Below are 21,109 nucleotides of genomic sequence, written 5' to 3' on the forward strand. Positions count from 1 at the left end.
CATAGAGAGAACATGAGTCCTGGAGTGGCAGAGTGATAAAACAACTGAAAGTCAAGAGTTCTCTCTCCTGCCTGCCTGCTGCTGCCAACTGCCCTTTTACTCTGACTTCAAGGTCACTGTACATACTATGATTAGATGAATGCACTTAAATCTGGGTCCTATCAGGTCATTCTCTTCTACAGTACTCCTTAATAACTTCCCATTGACCACAGAACAGTCTTACGCCTTAGCCTAACATCCAAGGTCCTCCAATTTAACCCCAGACTGCTTTTCCATCTGTACTGCTGCTAGGCCTCTGCAAAGCACTGAAGCACTGCCTCTCAATAACTGGGGTTTTACTGTTCATAAAACAGATGTCTATATCCCTGCCTCTTTGCCCTTTGTTGACATTACTCCCCCACCCCTTTTCCAATTTCCTTTCCTCTTGGTCTCTTTCCTTTCTCCTCCTCTTTGCATAGTTGAAATCAGCAGTCTTCCTTTTTAAATTTATTTTTCTATTATTATTACTGTTGTTGTTACGTTGTGGAACTGGGGATTGAATCCAAGGCCTCCAATATGATAGGCAAGCACTTTACCACTGAGCTTCATTCCCAGCCCATGTTTTTTAATTTTACTTTGAGACAGGGTCTCACTATGCTGCCCAGGATGTCTTTGAACTTGTGATCCTCTTGGATAGCCTCAGCTATCCAGTAGCTGGGATTATGGACATGCATCATCATGCCTGGCTTAATTATTATTATTTTAATTGTACATGTTTATGGGGAACAGTGTAATGATTTGAGACATGTATACAATATGTAATGATCAAATCTGGATAGTTAGCATTTTCATTTCCTTAAACATTCTCCAAAGGCCTAGCTCAAGTTCCCCATCCTGGCACTGTCTGCCCACAACACTCTCCACCAGGACACTCTGCCTGTACAACTCATCTAGCACTCAGAACATGCCACTAATTATTGCTAATTCTTCCCCCACTCTGTGTGAGGGTCTCATTTCCCCAGCTTATCACCAATTCTCCTTGAAGGACAGGACCCTGTCTTAACCCCCACAGGGCCTACCTCAAGCCGGGGCTTACCAAATCTTTGTTAATGGATTAAAGATTCTGCACAGATGAATTTTAAACAGGGTTTTGAAGGCAGAAGGGGTCTGAGTTTGACAAAGAGAAGACAGCTGCTCTAGGTGGAAATCTAAGTAAAATAAAATGCTGAGCACATTTATATAAGCAAGGCTGCCAGGAGTATTTAGAATTTTTTTTAAACACAAAGGGGGAAGAACAGCAGACCTCTTGCTTGCTGTAGGAAACAACTACAGCCATGACTGGCATAGAAATGTTTGCAGAAATCCATAAAGCAATGATAAGGAAGATAGAAATTCTTCTTGCTATAAGGGAGCAAGATGGCACAACATGGAATATTCATTTTGCAATAAAGTCTTTGGCTACTCGCGGTGGCTGAGCATATGGGGAGGCTCTCACTTTATGAGAGGAATTTTTCATTAAAAATAAAAAACCTTGTTGCTGGCAGAATGACATTTGCATTAGTGTCCCCTGCAATGTGTCTTGGCCCCACCATTTGGGCCAATGAGTAGTCTGGAACTTATACTACATATTACACAGAGCTAGGCTCCATATAACATCAGGATCACAGGTTCCATTCTGGTGGAGCAAGACTTTAAGAGAATCTTTGGCAGTGGTTTTACAGGCTCTGGCATCCTCCAGACAACTATGTGTGGTAGGTGGAGTGGCCATTTGATCTCCTTTAACAGAGGAAGAAAATGAAGCTCAGAGGAAGTAGAATGACTCACCCAAAGTCACACAGTTAGTGTACCTGACTCTTAGTACCACATTTATATTTGCCTAGTGGATCTGGCTAAAGAACATGTTAATTGTGCCCATAATCTGCCTTCCCTGGTCATGAGAAATAAGGAACAAACAGTAAGGATCTGAGCCTCAGAGTCAGGTACTCTTCAGGGTCTGATTTGGGTTCTACAAGGGTTTGAAAGAATCTGGAGTAATAATAATTACCCCAAACTCACCAACTAGATTATATCAAGGGGATACTATTTACTTTGGATATTTAAAGTATCAAATCCATCCAATAAGCATCCACAGAGTATAGGCTATATTCTAGGCATCTCTCTAGGTACTGGGGATATATACCATACAGGAGACAAAATAAGGAATATAATGTATAATTAAAATGCCTTTTTTTTTGAAAAATAAGAACTCTTATTTTTCACAAACACAGTATCACAGAAAATGGCCTTTAAATGACCTTGTCCCTTTTCCTACTTCATCTCTGAGCTGGGCCAGAGTCACTGGCACACTCCTAGGGGTGGGGAAGTTCCTTGCCACAAGCCCTAAGAGTTTTAGAGTCTCCAAACTTTGAACAAAAGATACAAATTGCCACAATTCAAAGACTTTCCTTAAAAGGACTAGCATCCACAAGCTAAGAAATGCTATGTAAATAGACTATTATTAGAATTTAAGCATTCTTCTTATCTTTTTTTCGTATCTTTATTTTGTATTTATTTTTATGTGGTGCTGAGGATTGAACCCAGTGCCTCACGTATGCAAGGCAAGCACTCTGCCACTGAGCCACAACCCCAGCCCAGCATTCTTCTTATCTTATTAGCATTTGCAGAGTGAAAACACAGGAAAGCCTCTATAGGGTAACAGTTTAGCTCCTGGGAAGATGGAATTTATGGAAGCCTAGGCCTAAGGAGAAGAGTCCTACCTGAAGATAAGCTCCAAGCTCCAAGTTCGCCCCTCTCTCTCTCTCTCTCTCTCTCTCTCTCTCTCTCTATATATATATATATATATATATATATATATATATATATATATATATATATCACATATATGATTTTTGTGCTGGAGATTGAGCCCAGTGGTGCTCTACCACAAAGCTATATACCAACATTTTTAATTTCTTAATTTGAGACAGGATCTCACTAAGTTGCCCAGTCTCACCTTAAACTTGTGATCCTCTTGCCTCAGCCTCCCAAGTAGGAAGCAGCTGAAATTATAATCCCAAACCCTATAGGCAAACACCACTGCATCTGGCTATATAAAGAGATTTTTAAATAAATCAAATTATAGAAGGAATAAGAGAAGGTGTGGGAAGATTTGTAAAATGTTGCCCAAACGTAAGATTTTAAGGCAATAGCTATGCTGTATTAAGTACCTACTGTGTTAGGCACTGTACTAGGTGAAGTTACATATTTATCTCCTCCAGTCTTCAGGAACAACCTTAAAGATAAATTGCTAGCCAGGAGCAGTGGCATATGCCTGTAATCCCAGCAACTCAGGAGGCTGAGTCAGGAGGATCACGAGTTCAAAGCCAGCCTCCGCAATTCAGTGAGGCTCTAAGCAACTTCGTGAGAACATTTTTCTAAATAAGATATTTTTTTAAAAGGGCTGGAGATTGTGGCTCAGTGGTTAAGCACCCCTGGGTTCAAACCCCCCTACAAAAAAAAAAAAGAAAAAGGTAAATTGCTTATTTTTCTATATGTTAAAAAAAGAGGAAAAAAGAAGTAATGCATCTGACATCCTTCGACTAGTAAATTGTAGAACTGTGATTCAAATCAAGATTTGTCCTGATTGAAAATTCCACATTCTTTCCATTATGTTATTATGAACAGTTTAATTTGCACATTCAAAAATCCAAGAAAAAGGTATTTTCTGTAATGGTTAACCTAGAACCTGTTAAATGGTAGTACTCTTTCCTCATCCCAATGTGATCTTTTTTGTTTTCTTTTGTTTTTATTGTTGCTTTGATTTTTGGAGACAGGGTCTCACTAAGTTATCCAGGCAGGTCTGAAACTCATGATCCTCTTGCCTCAGCCTCTCAAGTATCTGGGACTACAGGTGTGTGCTACTATGCTGAGGCCCAATATGATCTTACAGTCCAATGAGTAAGAATGAGACTGCAGTCAAGCCAAATTAGATATTGAAAGTCACAAAAGTAAACACATTCTAGCAACAAAAAAAAAAAAAAATAGAGACCCAGGAGATTACATGAGATAGAGCCAGAAGAAATAGTGGTGTGCTTGTTGGTAGAGGAGGTCTACTAATTGCTCCTACAGAAAATAGTTTTGGTAGCTACTGGTAATCTAGCTCAGTGGTAGAGTGCTTGCCCAGCATGCACACAAGGGCCTGGGTTTGATCCCCAGCTCAGAGAGGAAAAGAAATAGTCTTGGTTAAAATTTCCCAGACGGTGCCATATTGATTCTTTCATTTGTCCATTCATTGCTTCATCCATTCATCCATCCACATTTCAAAGAGTTTTTGAGTACCAATTATAGGCATTCGCAGCTCACAGAACTTCTGTGAACTTAGTGAGCTAATGAACAAATACCCAGGAGACTAAATCCAGCATACGGCAGACCTACAGAGGTTCTGACCACCATCTTAACCCTTGTGTTCATGCAAGTTTAGCTCAATTTAGGGATTTTGTTTTTCCTATGGGAACCTATATCCAATTAATGCTAGGGATGTAGGCTTTCCTAAACTGAAATGTACTTTTCAGCAATAGCCACGGAAGAATATGCTTCCACTAATTCTGTTCCAAGGAGACTGGAAGTGAAGCTTTACCCAGCAACAGAAAACAGGTCCATAGAAGCAGGAGGTGAGACACTAAACCCACGCCTGAGGGAAAGTTGCCCTTAGAAAATTGCCAAATTACTCGGAAAAGCAGACTGGCTGCTAAGAGAAGAGCTGGCAGCCCAGAGACATTACATGCCCTAAGTGTTACTAACACACACCAAAACATGAGGCCTCAGGCTCAGAAGCCTTAGCCCTGCATCTCCAGGTGTAATGTCCCAAGTTTAGGAAAATTGTGCTTTGTTTAACTCCCAGAGTTCCAAAGTCCACTCCCATTTTCTTTTTCTCAGCTCCTATATTTGACTCAAGAGGTCAGAACCTGAAGGCTCTTTGGAGACCACCTAGTCCAACCCAAGTATTTTTTAAAAGAAATGGAAGCTACAAAAGGTCAAGAATCATGCCCTTAATTAATAACACGGACTAGAACCAACTGCTCCTCCTTCTTTTATCCCTCCCTAGGCTCTGTCTTATATATCTGTACTGGGACTGAACCCAGTGATGCTTTACTACTGAGCTACATCTTAGGACCTTTTTAGTTTTTATTTTGAGATGGGGTCTCCCTAAGTTGCTGAAGGTCTTGCTAAGTTTACCAGACTGGTTTCAAACTTGCAATCCTCCTGCCTCAGCCTCCTGAGTGTCTGGGATTATAGGTGTGTGCTACTGTGCCCAGCTCTACCCAAAAATCTTAAAGCATTTTCAAAATGCATGAGTTGCTTTTGTTTTACTTCTGCTGAGCCAAAAGTATGAAATAGGAAATTGACTAGGGATCACTGACCTAGCTTCTCACTCCTAGTCCCATTTCCTACCAACCTCTAATGATTTTCCTTGTTTGTACTTTGCCTTGAACTTTTCCTCCATTTTATCCAGTCTCATTCCTATACCCAACAAGCTGAACACAAATCTTATTCTTCTATTAAACAAAAATAAACCATGATTTTATTTTTCTCCTCTTTTTATTGGTATATTATAGTTTTACATAGCAATGGAATAAATCTTCATTTTACCTCAACTCTTTTCAGAATCCTATCACCAAAAGGCCTGTGCAATTGACCATGATTCTTTAACTAATAACACTTATTTTTTGAAGAAACGGCTGCCACGCTGCCCCCTAAACTTAGTCTTAAATTTTTGAAATTTAAGTAAGAAATTTAATTTCTAGTGCAAATGGTTTCTACATAAAATTGCAGTTTGTGAAAGGTCAAAACTCACTGGCAAACTACCACTTGACTTATGAGAAGCCTCATCCTCCAAAAGTGGATGATCAGACATACTCTGGACAAATCAGGGAGCTTCTGTCTGCAGATTCTAATGGGGCCAAAAACTTGCTGTTGAAATAAATTGTTTCTTCCAAAAATGCCTTTTGGGGAAGGTGGAGAACAGAATTCTGAGAAGAGCTGGCTGGAGGAAGAATTAGTTGAAGTTATAGCTAATATAGTTATCATTTTGAATTCTTCCCCTTAAAAAAACAGTTAAATTGAAAATATCATGGTGAACAGTTAAATGCTTCCAGTTGAGACAAAGGACCAAAAGAAAGGCCCCCCCCTTTTTTAAAGGGAGTGAGAGAGAGAGAACTTTAATATTTATTTTTTAGTTATCAGCGGACACAACATCTTTGTTTTGTACGTGATGCTGGGGATCGAACCCGGGCCGCACACATGCCAGGCGAGCGCGCTACCGCTTGAGCCACATCCCCAGCCTTGGGAGAGGCCCTTTTGGGCCCTAGAAGCCCTGATGGAAAGGCAAGCGAGTGTTAAAGGATACGTTTTTCAAGGTAAAATCATGTCTCATGCAAATATAAAAGAAACACATATGGAAATTTTTATCTCATTAGTTAATAATGTAAAGAGTAAGATGTTACACCCAGTTCTAAGCAGAATTCAAAAAACATACTCACAGGTAATTAGGAAGTGCTGGCATGAATTTCCAAATTAATGCAAAGCTGGTCAATATTTATGAGAAAATAATCCACTACATGACACCAGACAAATTCCCTTTGCATTTCTATGGATAAGGTCATGTTACATTATTGTCAGTTTTCCACAACTTATAAATTGTTAAATGGTTCAAAGCCAATGAAAGTACAGATAACCCCAAACAGTGCACAAGTCGGAACATCCAGAAATCTTTTTTGCCCAGTCTTACCCAATTTTCCCTGACACCAGAAAGAATTGTTGCAATCAGACTGCTTTTAGGTCAGCAGGCCCCATAACCCTTGGGGCCCAGGTTAGGGAGCTAGCCTAGGAGTTGGCTTGAGAAAACTGCTGGGAGTGTAATTTGATACTTAAAAGAGAATTAGCAATGCCCAACATGGATTAAAGAAACTAAGGGTGGCTTTTCCAAAGCCTCAGGAGCTAGGAAATCTGACAAGTGGAGAGATCCACCCATGAGACTGAAAACAGCTGGTGATGGCCTGAGAAGTTTTCGTAAGGGAAAACACATGTCTCCCTTTGCTACTCTATCTTACAGAGCCCAGCTCAGGACATCTGGTTGAAATACAACACCTTGATTCATGCCTGGCAACAAAGTACAAGTAAATACAATCCCCAGGAACAGGCTCACTGGGAAACTTCAGGAACACATTAGGGAAGATTGTGAAGAATTCTGCCAATTTTTCAAGCACTTCACATATTGTATAGCTGATTTTCTATCAAGTGCATGTTCACCTTTGGGTTTTATGTGTGTCTGAAAGCCAGTAGAGGTCCAGAAACCAAAAGCAAGCCAGAGAGTTTTCAGTGATGGTTTTCTTCGGCACTACTCTGTATTGACTAGCTAGGCCATACTTGGCATCTTGGCATTTTTTTTTTTTTTTTTTTTTTTTTTTGGTGGGAGTGTGTGTGCTAGGAATGGAACACAGGAGCACTGTACCACTGAGTCCTACTCCCAGTCTTTTGATTTTTTATTTTGAGGCAGGGTCTACCTAAATTGTCCAGGCTGGCTTCAAACTTGCCATCCTCCTGCCTCAGCCTGATAAGTAGTTGAGATTAAGGTCATGCACCACTTTGACTGGCCTGGCATGTCTTATGTAGTATGGAACAGAAGCATATGTCAAGGGGTAACTTGAAGCCTTTTGTAGCTGACCCCCTTTTTCCCCCTCTTTTCCAGCAACAACCCACCCCATTAGGCAGACAGAAAAGACATGAAATGGACAATTCACACACACACACACACACACACACACACACACACATGTTTATTTTTTGTTTGTTTTTTTTTGGGTTATCCCCCTGCCCAGTAATGGAGATTGAATCCACAGACACTCTGCCACTGAGTTTCATCTCCACCCTTTTTTATGTAATTTTTAAAAATCTTTTTATCTTGAGGCAGTGTCTCACTAAGTTGCCCAGACTGACCTCGAAGTTGCAATCCTCTTGCCTCAATTTCCCAAGTAGCTGGGATTATAGGTATATGCCACCATGCTAGCTACAGTTTTTTAAAAACACTGGACTAGTCATTGGGAAACATCAGTTGTGATCCCAGATCTGAGATTTCTTCAGCTTCTTTGATGTGATTTACCACATTTAACCATACTGAAACTAAAGAACAATAATGAGATACCATTTTATTTATACTTGTTAAAGTAGCAAAAATATCAAGCACTTATTGGGTTGGCTTGGAGGGAGAGAATGAAAAGATATCCCCATACTGTTCCAGTAGTAGGATAAATTAGGACAATTCTTTTGAAAGATGATTTGGCAATGTGTATCAGAAATTATAAACTATATTCATGTCCTTTTCCATAGCAATTTTACTCCTGGAAATTTATCATTAAGGTCATCATTCAAAAAAGGAAAAAAACGATATATATATATATATATATATATATATATATATATATATATATATATATATATATATCCTTTCCAGAGGACATAATATTACTTCTTTTTTATTTAAATGCCTATTTGAATAGATGACATAGCAATAATAAAGAATATTTTAAAATCATAAAATCTATAATCCCATCACATGAAAAGTTTTCCCTTTCTGAATGTTAACTATATATATATATATATATCATATATATGTATAGAATATAAATATATATTGCATATATATGCAAATATAGTTTATGACATCATTAAGCATAATCTCAAAAACCCCAGTATTAATCAAATGTCCAACAAAATCAAAATTGTTTAGTGAATTAATACACATAGATTGAATGGAATATTATTTAGGAAATGAAAACCATAATTCTGAGGATTGCAATAAACATAGAAAAGTCTAAACACAACAATGTTGAGACAAAAATAGAACACACAATTGTATAGACATTGTCATTGCAACTCTATAAAAACAATATCTCCAGGTATAAATTATAAAACAGATACATGAAAACAATTTGGTTCAGTGGTGGGATTATAGATTTAAAATAGTGCTCCTTTTTTTTTTTTACTTTAATGGAGTGTAATTGCTAAAATACGTTAAAAATTTTTAAAACAAATATATTAAACGAGGGCTGGCCTGACATCTTAGGTGTTTAGGAGATCAGTCTCTTTTCTCCCTCTGCTGCCCTTCCAGGTCTACCAGCACCTTCTATCTGCTTCTAATCCTGGAGGAGAGAAAGGAGGAAAAGGGGGGCATTGCTAAAGGAGAAGTACTCAAGAAAATGTGCAGGTGATAGCCAGGAGACTTACTGCTGATGACTGCTTCTGCTTATTATGCTGAGGAAGTTGAGCATTTCAAAGGACTAGGATACCCTCTGCACCTTCATTTAGGTTTATTTAGCAATAGAAAATATTTGCTTCCAGTAACTGTGAAAATAAATATTTCCTTTCCAGAGGACATAATATTACTTCTTTTTTATTTAAATGCTTATTTGAATAGATGACATAGCAATAATAAAGAACATTTTAAAATCATAAAATCTGTAATCCCATCACATGAAAAGTTTTCCCTTTTTGAATGTTAACTTCAATGGCCATAAATTATTTTCATATATTTTCAATTGCAGTATACATATTTTAGATTCTATATTTCCTCTTACCATTTTATCATGAGCACTTCATTTCTACAGTTTTCATAGTTAATTTAATGACTGCATATTCCATGTTGCTGATGGATCATCAATTACTAAACTGTGTCCCTAATATTGGTCATCCTAGGTTGTTTCCAATCTTTTGCTAAGCCTTCATTTCATTCTGATGGAAAGGAGCATTGCCTGACTGATTAAGGTGAAAATCTTCCAACCATTTTGTGAAAGCCTATACTTGCCTTCCCAATAGTCTAGACAGGAGTTGTACATTAAGATGGAGGCAGGGTGGGGGGGGGTGGGGGTGGGGGGGGACTGAGGTTGTTGCTCAGTGGTAGAGTGCTCGCCTAGCACTTGTGAGGCTCTGGGCTTGATCTTCAGCATTACATAAAAGACATAAATGTATTTTTTTAAAAAGATGGAGGGCCCTCATGGCAGGGGCAGGAGGTGGAGCTAACACGCAGGTTTGAGAGAGAGTTTGTACCAGATGATCTCAGAAATGACTATCTTCCCAATTAACAAGTGAATTACAACTCCCAACAGAGAACATGTGGGATGTAGACTTTGAATCACCTTTTTAAAAGTCCCCTGTGCAATGGCAAGACACTAAGCAACTCAGTGAGACCCTGTCTCTAAATAAAATACAAAACAGGGCTGGGGATGTGGCTCAGTGGTCGAGTGTCCCTGAGTTCAATACCCAGTGCCCCCCTCCCCCCAAAAAAGCCCCCTCTTACTGCTTATGGGCAGAATCACAGCCTCTGGGACAGGAGTCCCCGTGTTTCTCCTTTGCTTGAAAAGCAATAAAACTTATTTTCCCTTTTTCTCAAAACCATGTCTTCATTTTTGGATTGACATTAAGGACAGGAATTGAGCTTTCAGTAACATTCCTGGGCTAGAGATAGGTTTAGGAAGACAAAAGTTCACACCTAGCTATAGCTCTTACTAGCGCATGATTGGTGCACCCTCTCTTAACTGCAACTCATGTATAAATGAAAAATTGGACTAGATGATGTTGGAGGTCCTTTCTAATTCTAATTCAGACTTTATTTATCCACTGGTATGCTCTGCAATCTTTTTTAAAAATACTGATTTTTTTAGTTATAGGTGGACACAATGTCTTTATTTTATATTTATGTGGTGCTGAGGATCAAACCCAGTGTGCCTCATGCATGGCTAGGCGCGTGCTCTACCTCTGAGCCACAATCCCAGTCCCATGCTCTGCAATCTTGTTGGCTTAATCAGTCCAAATGTTATTCACTTCCCAAAGCCCCTGATCCACTTTTGTCTCCCTCAGTTTCAGGAAATGAAACTACTTGACTTCACCTACTTGACCTAGACTCTCAAATCATCGCCATAGAACAGGAGCTACCTCAACTTGCTTCTGTGCATAGATCTCCTATGTCAGAGAAAGCAATTTTTCTCACTCTCAGATTTTAATCGCAGATCTTTTTACTTCGGTAGAAACTGTGCTCCATTAATTACACCCTGTCAACAATATTTTCTATTTCTCTTTTTCTTCTGCTTTCTTCCTCCGTCTAGACACACACTCAAATATAACTCATGTTAAAAACCTTCCCTGGATCCAACCACCACTTCAAGATTTTATCCTTCCCTTTCTTTTTGTCACCAAACTAAAATAGAATCATCTTCACCCAGGTATCTATTTTCTCTCCAAGTCACCAATAACTATCTAATGCTACTTATTCCTTTAAATTAGTCTTCTCTGGATTTTCTGGGGCCCCTTTTCCCATTCCTAAAGTATAGGCTATTCTAATACATCTAGAAAGTAGAATATAAGAGTATACACATGCTAGTTGAAAGGTATATATGAAAAACCTGGAAGGAAGAAATGCTTGGTTGATTTAGATGACTGAATTTTTTTTGGGGGGGGCACTGGGGATGGAACCCAGGGACACTCTACTACTGAGCTACATCCCCAGTATTTTTACTTTTTATTTTGAGACAGGGTCTCTCTAAGTTGCTGAGGGTTTCACTAAGTTGGTGAGGCTGACCTCAAACTTGTAATCCTCCTGTTTCAGCCTCCCATCTCTGAGACTATAGGTATGTGCCACGGTTTGACTAGGTGATTAGATTTTTGTAGATTGTTCTCTTTTTCTATACTTTCTGAATTTTTTGTAATAATGTTACATTACTTTCATAATGAAAAGTAGTTTTTACTAGAGGAAAACATAGGGGAAACACTTCAAGGCAACATTTTCCTGAACAAGACTCCAATATGTCATGAAATAAAAACAAGAATTGAAAAATGGGATTACATCAAATTAAATAGCTTTTGCACAGCAAAGGAAGTAACCAACAGAGAGAAGAGACAACCTACAGAATGGGAGCAAATCTTAACCAGCTATTCATATGACAAAGGATTTATGCCGAGAATATATAAAGAACTCAGAAAAGTTAACCAAAGAACAAGTAATCTATTAATAAATGAAAAAATCATCTGGACACTTTTCAAAAGAAGAACAAATGGCCAATAAGTACATGAAAAAATACTCACTGTTTTAGCCATCAGAAAAATGCAAATTGAAATTTCACTGAGATTCCATCTCACCCAGGTCAGAATAGTTATCATAAAAACATGCTGGTAAGGATATAGTGAAAAGGACTCCTTATACACTGATGGTGGGAATGCAAATTAGTACAAACACTATGGAAAACAGTGTGGAGGGCCCTCAAACTAGAAGTAGTCTACCATATAATCCAGCTATATCACTCCTGGGTATATACCCAAAGGAAAGTGTTGGGGTTTAGATATGGTGTCCCCTAAAAGCTCACATGTGAGACAATGCAAGAAGGTTTGGAGGAGACATGATTGGGTCATAGCCTTTTATCTAATCAGCAAATTAATCCCTGATGAGATTAACTGAGTGGCAACTGGAGGCAGGCGGGGTGTGGCTAGAGGAAGTGGTTCATTGGGGGCTGGCTATGGGATATATATTTTGTATCTCGAGTGTGGAGTCTCTTTCTGCCTCTGATCATTATGTGAGCTGTTTCCCTCTGCCGCACTCTTCCACCATGACGTTCTGCCTCACGTTGAGCCCCAAGGAATGTAACCTGCTGTCTGTGGATTGAGACCTCTGAAACCATGAGTCCCCAAATAAATTTTTCATCCTCTACAATTGTTCTGGTCAAATCCTTCCGTGATAGCAGCAAAAAAAGCTGACTAAAACAGAAAGGAAGTCAACATATAAAAGAGATACCTGCATAGCCATGTTTGAGACAGCATTATTCCCAATCAGCCTAGGTGCCTGCCAACAGATTAATGGAGTTAAAAAATTATACACACACACATACACACACACACAATGCTGTTTCAGCTACAAAGAATGAAATCAGTCCACTTGCAGGAAAATGGATAGTTATCATATTAAGCAAAATTAGCCAAAGAAAAATAAGTATCATATGTTTTCTCTTATCTGTGGAACCTAAAATAAATGTGAAATAAAATAAATAAGATGAACTGAAAATAGAATACAGACTATTAGGTTAGGGAAGGGGAAGAGGGGAGTAAGAAGAGAAGGAAGGGAAAAAAGTGGGTAATAGGGAGGGTGAATATGATCTAAGTACTATACATGCAGTATGGAAATGTTAGTGAAACTATTAATTTGTTGAATAAATATGATTAAATAATTATAATTTAAAAAGTACTATAATTCACCAATAAAAATATGGGGAAAATAGAAAAAGTAGTTTTAAGAAGAAATAAAATATATATGGATGCTATCCCCAATTTTACCCTTAGTCCCTGTGTTCTCTCTTGCCTTTCTTACTTTGGTGATTTCATTGATTCCCATGCACTCAATTATAACTTCAATATGAATTACTTCCATATCTATCTCTTTAGTTTATATTGCTCTCCTGAAATTTCAGCCACCTGCTGGGAAGTGCCATCTGGATGTACTTGCTACTACCTCACGTTTAAGACCATCTCTTCATTCTGAGACATTAGCATGAAGCCTTGATATATCCATAACATTGGCCATTTTTTTCACCGCTCTAAAGTTAAGTCCTTTGTACCTGGGGACAAATTATCATCCCTTAACTGGGTAACTGCCACAACCTTCTGATTGGCATGCTCACTTTCTTTCTTGTTGTGCCCATACGTCAATGTGTGTGATTTGCTTGAAATTTAAGTATATAATGGTGCAACCCTGCTTAAATCCCAGGATGATACTAAATCTTGACCTGAGCTCCATCTCTGAGCTCATCTCCTTTCCCCAATAATATCCTTTACTTTGACTGTCTTCTTTCTCTTCTAATCCTCCAATCCTACCCAACTTCTCTCCTGCTTCAGGTCGGCCGCACCTACTATTCCCTCTGCCTGTACTGCCATTCAGTCTCCCCAATCCTTTTACTCTCTTTACATGACAGATGGTCTGTCCACATGAGGGTCTGTCTTAGTCTATTCAGGCAACTACAAAAATATCTTAGATGATAACATTTATAGAGGTTGATAAGGCCAAAGTGCCAGTAGTTATGGTGTCTGGTGAGGACCAGTTTCTCATAGATGGTGCCTTTTTGCTGCATTCAAAGGTAAGGGGAAGAGGTAAGGCAGCTACCTGGGGCGTCTTTTATAAGGGCACTAATTCCATTCCTGAGAGCTCTACCCTCATCCACCTAGTCACTTCCCCAAAGTCCTATTTCTCAATACCATTACATTAGCGATTGTGTTTAAACCTATGAATATTGGGGCAGGGGACACAAACAATCAGACCATGCCACAGAGTATACCTTCTTCCTTCTCATCTTTCAGCATCCAGCCTTAGTATCACCTCCTTAGAGAAGCCTCTCAAGATCATTCTATCAAAAGGAGGTCAACCATGTTATTATCTGTTACAGTGCACTGTCCATTTCCTTCAGAACACTTATCAACATTTGTAATTTAAATTATTTGTTTGCTTTCTGGCTTACTGCCAGTCTCCATTGAACTGAAAGTCCCATGAGAATGGAGAGCATTTTAATGTTGTCCATTGTTATGTAACCTAGAGCTTGAAACAGTGTTTGACATGTAATAGGCCCTCAATAAATATATGTCAAATGATTTCTTCCTGGATTTTACTAAGTACATAAAATGCCCCAGATACTTTTATATTAAACTATTTAATTGCTTTGGAAACATTTTTTAGTGATACTGAATCAGCCTCCTAAATAGCTGGTATTTCAAGTATTTGCCACCATGCCTGGCTATAGATGTTTTAAGTGGAAATATTAAAAATTTAACTTTGAATTTTGAACTAATTGTAGACTCACTGGCATTTGTAAAAGTAATACAGAGGTCTCGTTTACCTTTCACCCAGTTTTCCTCATTGGTAACATCTTGCAGTATTATAGTTCACTGTCACAACCAATATATTGACATTGATATAATCCACAAATTTATTCAGATTTCTGTTTTAATCAGACTGAATTGTGTGGGTTTTTTTGTGTGTGTGCATGTATAATTACTTTTACGTAAGTTTACCACATGTATACCTTCTTATATTCATCACAGTAGTAAAAATACAGAACAGCTTTAAGATCTCTTAGGTTGTCCTTTTAAAAGCATATCCAGCTTCTTCCCACACACCTCTTCCCCCACCCCATCTTTAACCTTTTTTTTAAAAAAAATATTTTTCTTAGTTGTAGATAGACACAATACCTTTATTTTGTTTATTTATGTTTATGTGGTGCTAAGACTCGAACCCAGTATCTCACACATGCAAAGCAAGTGTTCTACCTCAGAGCTACAACCTCGGCCCCAACTTTAACATTTGATGACAACCAATCTGTCCAATCTGTTCCCCATTTTTATAATTTTGTTATTTCAAGAATGTTATACATTGGCTGGGGTTGTGGCTCCGTGGTAGAGTGCTTACCTAGCACATGTGAGGCACTGAGCTTGATCCTGAGCACCACATAAAATAAATAAATAAAATAAAGGAATTATGTCCATCTATAACTAAAAAATTTTAAAAATTCCCCCCCAAAAGAATGTTATATAAATGAAATCAGACAGCAGATAACCTTATGGGGTTAGCTTTTCTTTTCTTCCCTCCCTCCCTCCCTCCCTCCCTCCCTCCCTCCCTCCCTCCCTCCCTCCCTCCCTCCTTCCTTCCTTCCTTCCTTCCTTCCTTCCTTCCTTCCTTTCTTTCTTTCTTTCTTTCTTTCTTTCTTTCTTTCTTTCTTTCTTTCTTTCTTTCTTTTCATTTCTTTCTTTTTTTCTTTCTTTTTTGGTAGGGGATACTGGAGATTGAATCCAGGAGTGCTTTTACCACTTAGCTATATCCTCAACCCTTTTAGTTTTTAATTTGAGACAGAATCTTGCCAAATTGCTGAGTTTGGCCTGTGATCCTCCATCCACACAACCTACCATGTTACTGGGATTATAGGTGTATGCCACTGCACTTGGCTTATTTTGTTCCTTTTTATTGCTAAATGGTACTCTGAGTTATGGGTGTACCATGAGTTGTTTAACCACAACCTGTTTTAGGCTATCTGGATTGTTTCCAGTTTTTGACTCTAACAAATAAAGCTGCTATGAATACACAAATTTTTGTGTGAATATCAATTTTCATTTCTCTGTGATAAATGAACAGGAGTGTGATTGCTGAGTCATATCATAGTTGCATGTTTAGTTTTGTAAGAAACTGTTTTCCAGAGTGGTTTTCACATTTCATATACCCTCCAGCTCTTCATACTGTCACTTTTGTTTTAGTCATTCTGACAGATGTGTAATGATATTTCACTGTGCCCACAAAATGACTAATAATGTTGACATAGTTTCATTAATTTATTTGCTATCTATATATCTTCTTGGTCATCTTACATCTTTTGTCCATTTTCTAATCACCTTGTCTATAACTGCTGAGTTTTGAAAGCTCTTTGTAAAATACTAGATTTAAGTCCCTTTTCAAATATGTGGTTTTAAAATATTTTCTCAAGGTATATAACTTGTCTTTTCATTTTCTTAACATGGTCTTTCACAGAGCAAAAGTTTTTAACTTTGATAAAGTTCAGTTTATCTTTTTTTCCTTTTATGCAATACATTTTTGGTGCAAAGTTTAAGAATTCTGCCTAGTCCTATATTCCACAGATTTTCTCTTTTTTTCCCTAAAATTTTATAGTTTTATATGCTATATTTAAGTCTGTAATCCATCTTGAGTAAATTTTATATACAGTATGAGGATTAGATAGAGGTTCATTTTTCTGCCTATGGATGTTCAATTGCTCCAACTCCATTTATTGAAGTTTATGCTTTTTCAGGTGAGTTGGTCTTGCACCTTTGTCAAAAATCAGGTGAGCATATTTATGTGGGTCTATTTCTAGGTTCTCTGTTCTACTGATCTATGCATGTCTATCCCAGTTCCAATGACATTGTTTTGGTTACTGTGACTAAATATATGATATATACATGTATATACATATATATACACACATATATGTATATGACCAATATACAAGACTACTGTCATAATATGCATTATATGTACAATGTCATAATATGCATTATATGTACATATAAAACCAGTATACAAGGCTACTATATATATACATAAATATATATGTGTACATATATTCAAATATTATATATATATATATATATATATATATATATATATATATATATATATACACACACACAATAAATACAGTATTTGTATATTGGGTAGAGTGAGTCCTCCAACAGTATATCCTTCTTTTAAGAATAAAAATATTTGTTATACTGATTTCTTCTATTGTATTATTTTTTAATTTGTTCTAATTAGTTATATATGGCCATAGAATGCACTTTGACACATAATACTTAAATGGAGTATAACTCCAAAGTATAGACTTAAAGATTTCATTCTTTCTTTTTTTCGCATATAGGTACTTATCTAATTTTTTCTAGAATCATTTATTGAATAGAATATCATGCTGGGCCTGGTGGTCTATGCCTGTAATCCCAGTGACTCGGAAGGCTGAGACAGGATGATTGCAAATTTGAGGATATCCTCAGCAACTTGGTGAGGCTCTAAGAAACTTAGTGAAACCATTTCTCAAAGTAAAAAAAAAAAAAAAATTAAAAAGGGCTGTGGATGTAGCTCAGTGGTAAAGCACTCCTGGGTTCAATCCCTGATACCAAAGGTAAACCAAAACCAAAACAAAACAAAACGAAAAGAAAAGAAAAAGAAAGACTATCCTTTCTCTAATAAATTGCTTTTTCACCTCCATCAGAAATTAGTTGTTGTGCTGAGGATGTGGCTAAGTGGTAGAGCTCTTGCCTGGCATGTGTGAGGTCTTGGGTTCTATTCCCAGCACTGCCAAAAACAAATCAGGTGTCCATATATGTAAAAGTCTATTTCAGGAACTTTCTATTCTGTTCCAATGAGCTACTTATCTATATTTGCACCAATATCAGGCTGTATATGTTACTGCATCTTTAAAGGAAGTCTTGATCAGGTAGTATTAGCTCTCTAACTTTGCTCTTCTTTAAGTCATTTCAGATATTCTATGTTATTTGCATTTCTATCTGAAGTTTCAGCTTGTCAATTTCTACAGAAGCTTGCAGGGATTTTTTTTTTTTTGGCCCATACACATTTAATGTATGTATTAAGATGGTTGGATTTACATATATTTTTGCTGTTTTTTTTCCATTTTTCAATGTTCACATTAGGTATTATAGTTATACATAATAGTGTAGTTCATTTTGACATAATCATACATACATGGAATAATTTTTTTCCATTTTAGTCCCCCATGCTTCCTCTTTTTCTTCCCTCCTTCCTCCCCCCCTTGCCCTCTGTTGGTCTTCCTGCTATAAATTTTTTGTTTTAAATTGGTGCTTTATAAACATACATAAGGGTGAAGTTCACTGTAGTATATTCACACATGTGCATAGGATAATTTGGTCAGTTTCGTTCCACAGATTTTCCCTTTTCCCATCCTTCCTCCCTCCTTTATCCCCTTCCTCTGCTCCAATGATCTCCCTTCTATTTTCCTGGGATTTTCGCCCATACTTTTCCCCCCTTAATCTGGTCTAGCTTCTGCATATGAGAGAAAACATTTGGCTCTTGACTTTCTGAGTCAGACTTATTTCACTTAGCATGATCATCTCCATTTCCATCCATTTACCAGGAAATGCCATAAATTATTATTCTTCGTGCCTGAATAAAACTTCTGTGTATGTGTGATGTGTGTGTGTATGTATGTGTGTGTGTGTGTGTGTGTATGTGTATATATATATATATATATATATATATATATATATATATCACATTTTCTTTATCCACATCTGTTGAGAGGCACTTTCTTTTTTTTTTTTTATTGGTTGTTCAAAACATTACAAAGCTCTTGACATAGCATATTTCTTACATAAGCTTTGAGTGAGTTATGAGCTCCCATTTTTACCCCCAACGCAGATTTCAAAATCATATCAGTTACATATCCCCATTTTTACAAAATGCCATATTAGTAACTGTTGTATTCTGCTACCTTTCCTATCCTATACTATCCCCCCTCCCCTCCCCTCCCCTCCCATCCTCTCTATCTACCCCATCCACTGTAATTTATTTCTCTCCTTATTTATTTTCCCATTCCCCTCACAGCCTCTTATATGTATTTTTGTATAACAATGCGGCTCTCCCTCCATTTCCATGTAATTCCCATTTTCTTTCCCTTTCCCTCCCCCTTCATGTCTCTGTTTATTGCTAGTCTTTTCTTCCTGCTCTTCCTCCCTTCTCTAATCTTAATTGCTCTCATTATATCAAAGAAGTCATTTTGTATTTGTTTTTTAGGGATTGACTAGCTTCACTAAGCATAATCTGCTCTAGTGCCATCCATTTCCCTGCGAATTCCATGATTTTGTCATTTTTTAGTGCTGCGTAATACTCCATGGTGTATAGATGCCACATTTTTTAATCCATTCATCCATTGAAGGGCATCTGGGTTGTTTCCACAGTCTAGCTATTGTGAATTGTGCTGCTATGAACATTGATGTGGCAGTATCCCTGTAGTACGCTCCTTTTAGGTCTTCAGGGAATAGTCCGAGAAGGGCAATAGCAGGGTCAAATGGTGGTTCCATTCCCAGCTTTCCCAGGAATCTCCATACTGCTTTCCAAAGTGGCCGAACCAATTTGCAGTCCCACCAGCAATGTACAAGAGTACCCTTTTCCCCGCATCCTCTCCAGCATTTGTTGTTGTTTGACTTCATAATGGCTGCCAATCTTACTGGAGTGAGATGGTATCTTAGGGTGGTTTTGATTTGCATTTCTCTGACTGCTAGAGATGGTGAGCATTTTTTCATGTACTTGTTGATTGATTGTATGTCCTCCTCTGAGAAGTGTCTGTTTAGGTCCTTGGCCCATTTGTTGATTGGGTTATTTGTTATCTTGTTGTCTAATTTTTTGAGTTCTTTGTATACTCTGGATATTAGGGCTCTATCTGAAGTGTGAGGAGTAAAAATTTGTTCCCAGGATGTAGGCTCCCTATTTACCTCTCTTATTGTTTCTCTTGCTGAGAAAAAACTTTTTAGTTTAAGTAAGTCCCAATTGTTGATTCTTGTTATTAACTCTTGTGCTATGGGTGTCCTATTAAGGAATTTGGGGCCTGACCCTACAATATGTAGATCGGAGCCAACTTTTTCTTCTATCAGACGCAGAGTCTCTGTTTTGATATCAAGGTCTTTGATCCATTTTGAGTTAACTTTTGTACATGGTGAGAGGAGAGGGTTTAGTTTCATTTTGTTGCATATGGATTTCCAGTTTTCCCAACACCATTTGTTGAAGATGCTATCCTTCCTCCATTGCTTGCTTTTAGCCCCTTTATCAAATATAAGGTAGTTGTAACTTTGTGGGTTAGTCTCTGTATCCTCTATTCTGTACCATTGGTCCACCCGCCGGTTTTGGTACCAGTACCATGCTGTTTTTGTTACTATTGCTCTGTAATATAGTTTGAAGTCTGGTATTGCAATACCGGAGAGGCACTTTCACTAGTTCTGCAACTTGGCTATTGTCGGTTGTGTTGCTATAAACATTGATGTGGCTGTATTCCTGCAGTATGCTGATTTTAGTTCTTTTGGGTAAATAACAAGGAATGTGACAGCTGGGTCATATTGTGATTCCATTCCTAGTTTTTTCGAGGAATCTTCATATTACTTTCCTGAGTGTTTGTTACTAATTTGCAATCTTACCAACAATGTATGAGTCTACCTACCCCCATCATTTTTTGGCCATCATTTATTTTTATTTGTATTCATGATGATTGCCATTCTCACTGGGATGAAATGAAATCTTAAGGTGATTTTTATTTGCATTTTTCTGATAACTAGGGATGTTGAACTTTTTTCATGTATTTTTTGTTCATTTACATTTTCTATTTTGAGATAAGTCTATTTAGTTCTTTTGCCCATTTATTGTTTGGGTTATTTGGGGGTTTTTGTGTTAACATTTTTTAATTCTTCATGTATTCTGGACATTAATCCCTAGTCAGAGGAGCAGATTTTCTCCCATTCTGTAGGCTCTCTCTTCATGCTCTTAATTATTTCCTTTGCTGTGCTG

The sequence above is a fragment of the Spermophilus citellus genome (assembly GCF_964194105.1).
Source record: "Spermophilus citellus genome assembly, chromosome: X".
NCBI lineage: Eukaryota > Metazoa > Chordata > Mammalia > Rodentia > Sciuridae > Spermophilus > Spermophilus citellus.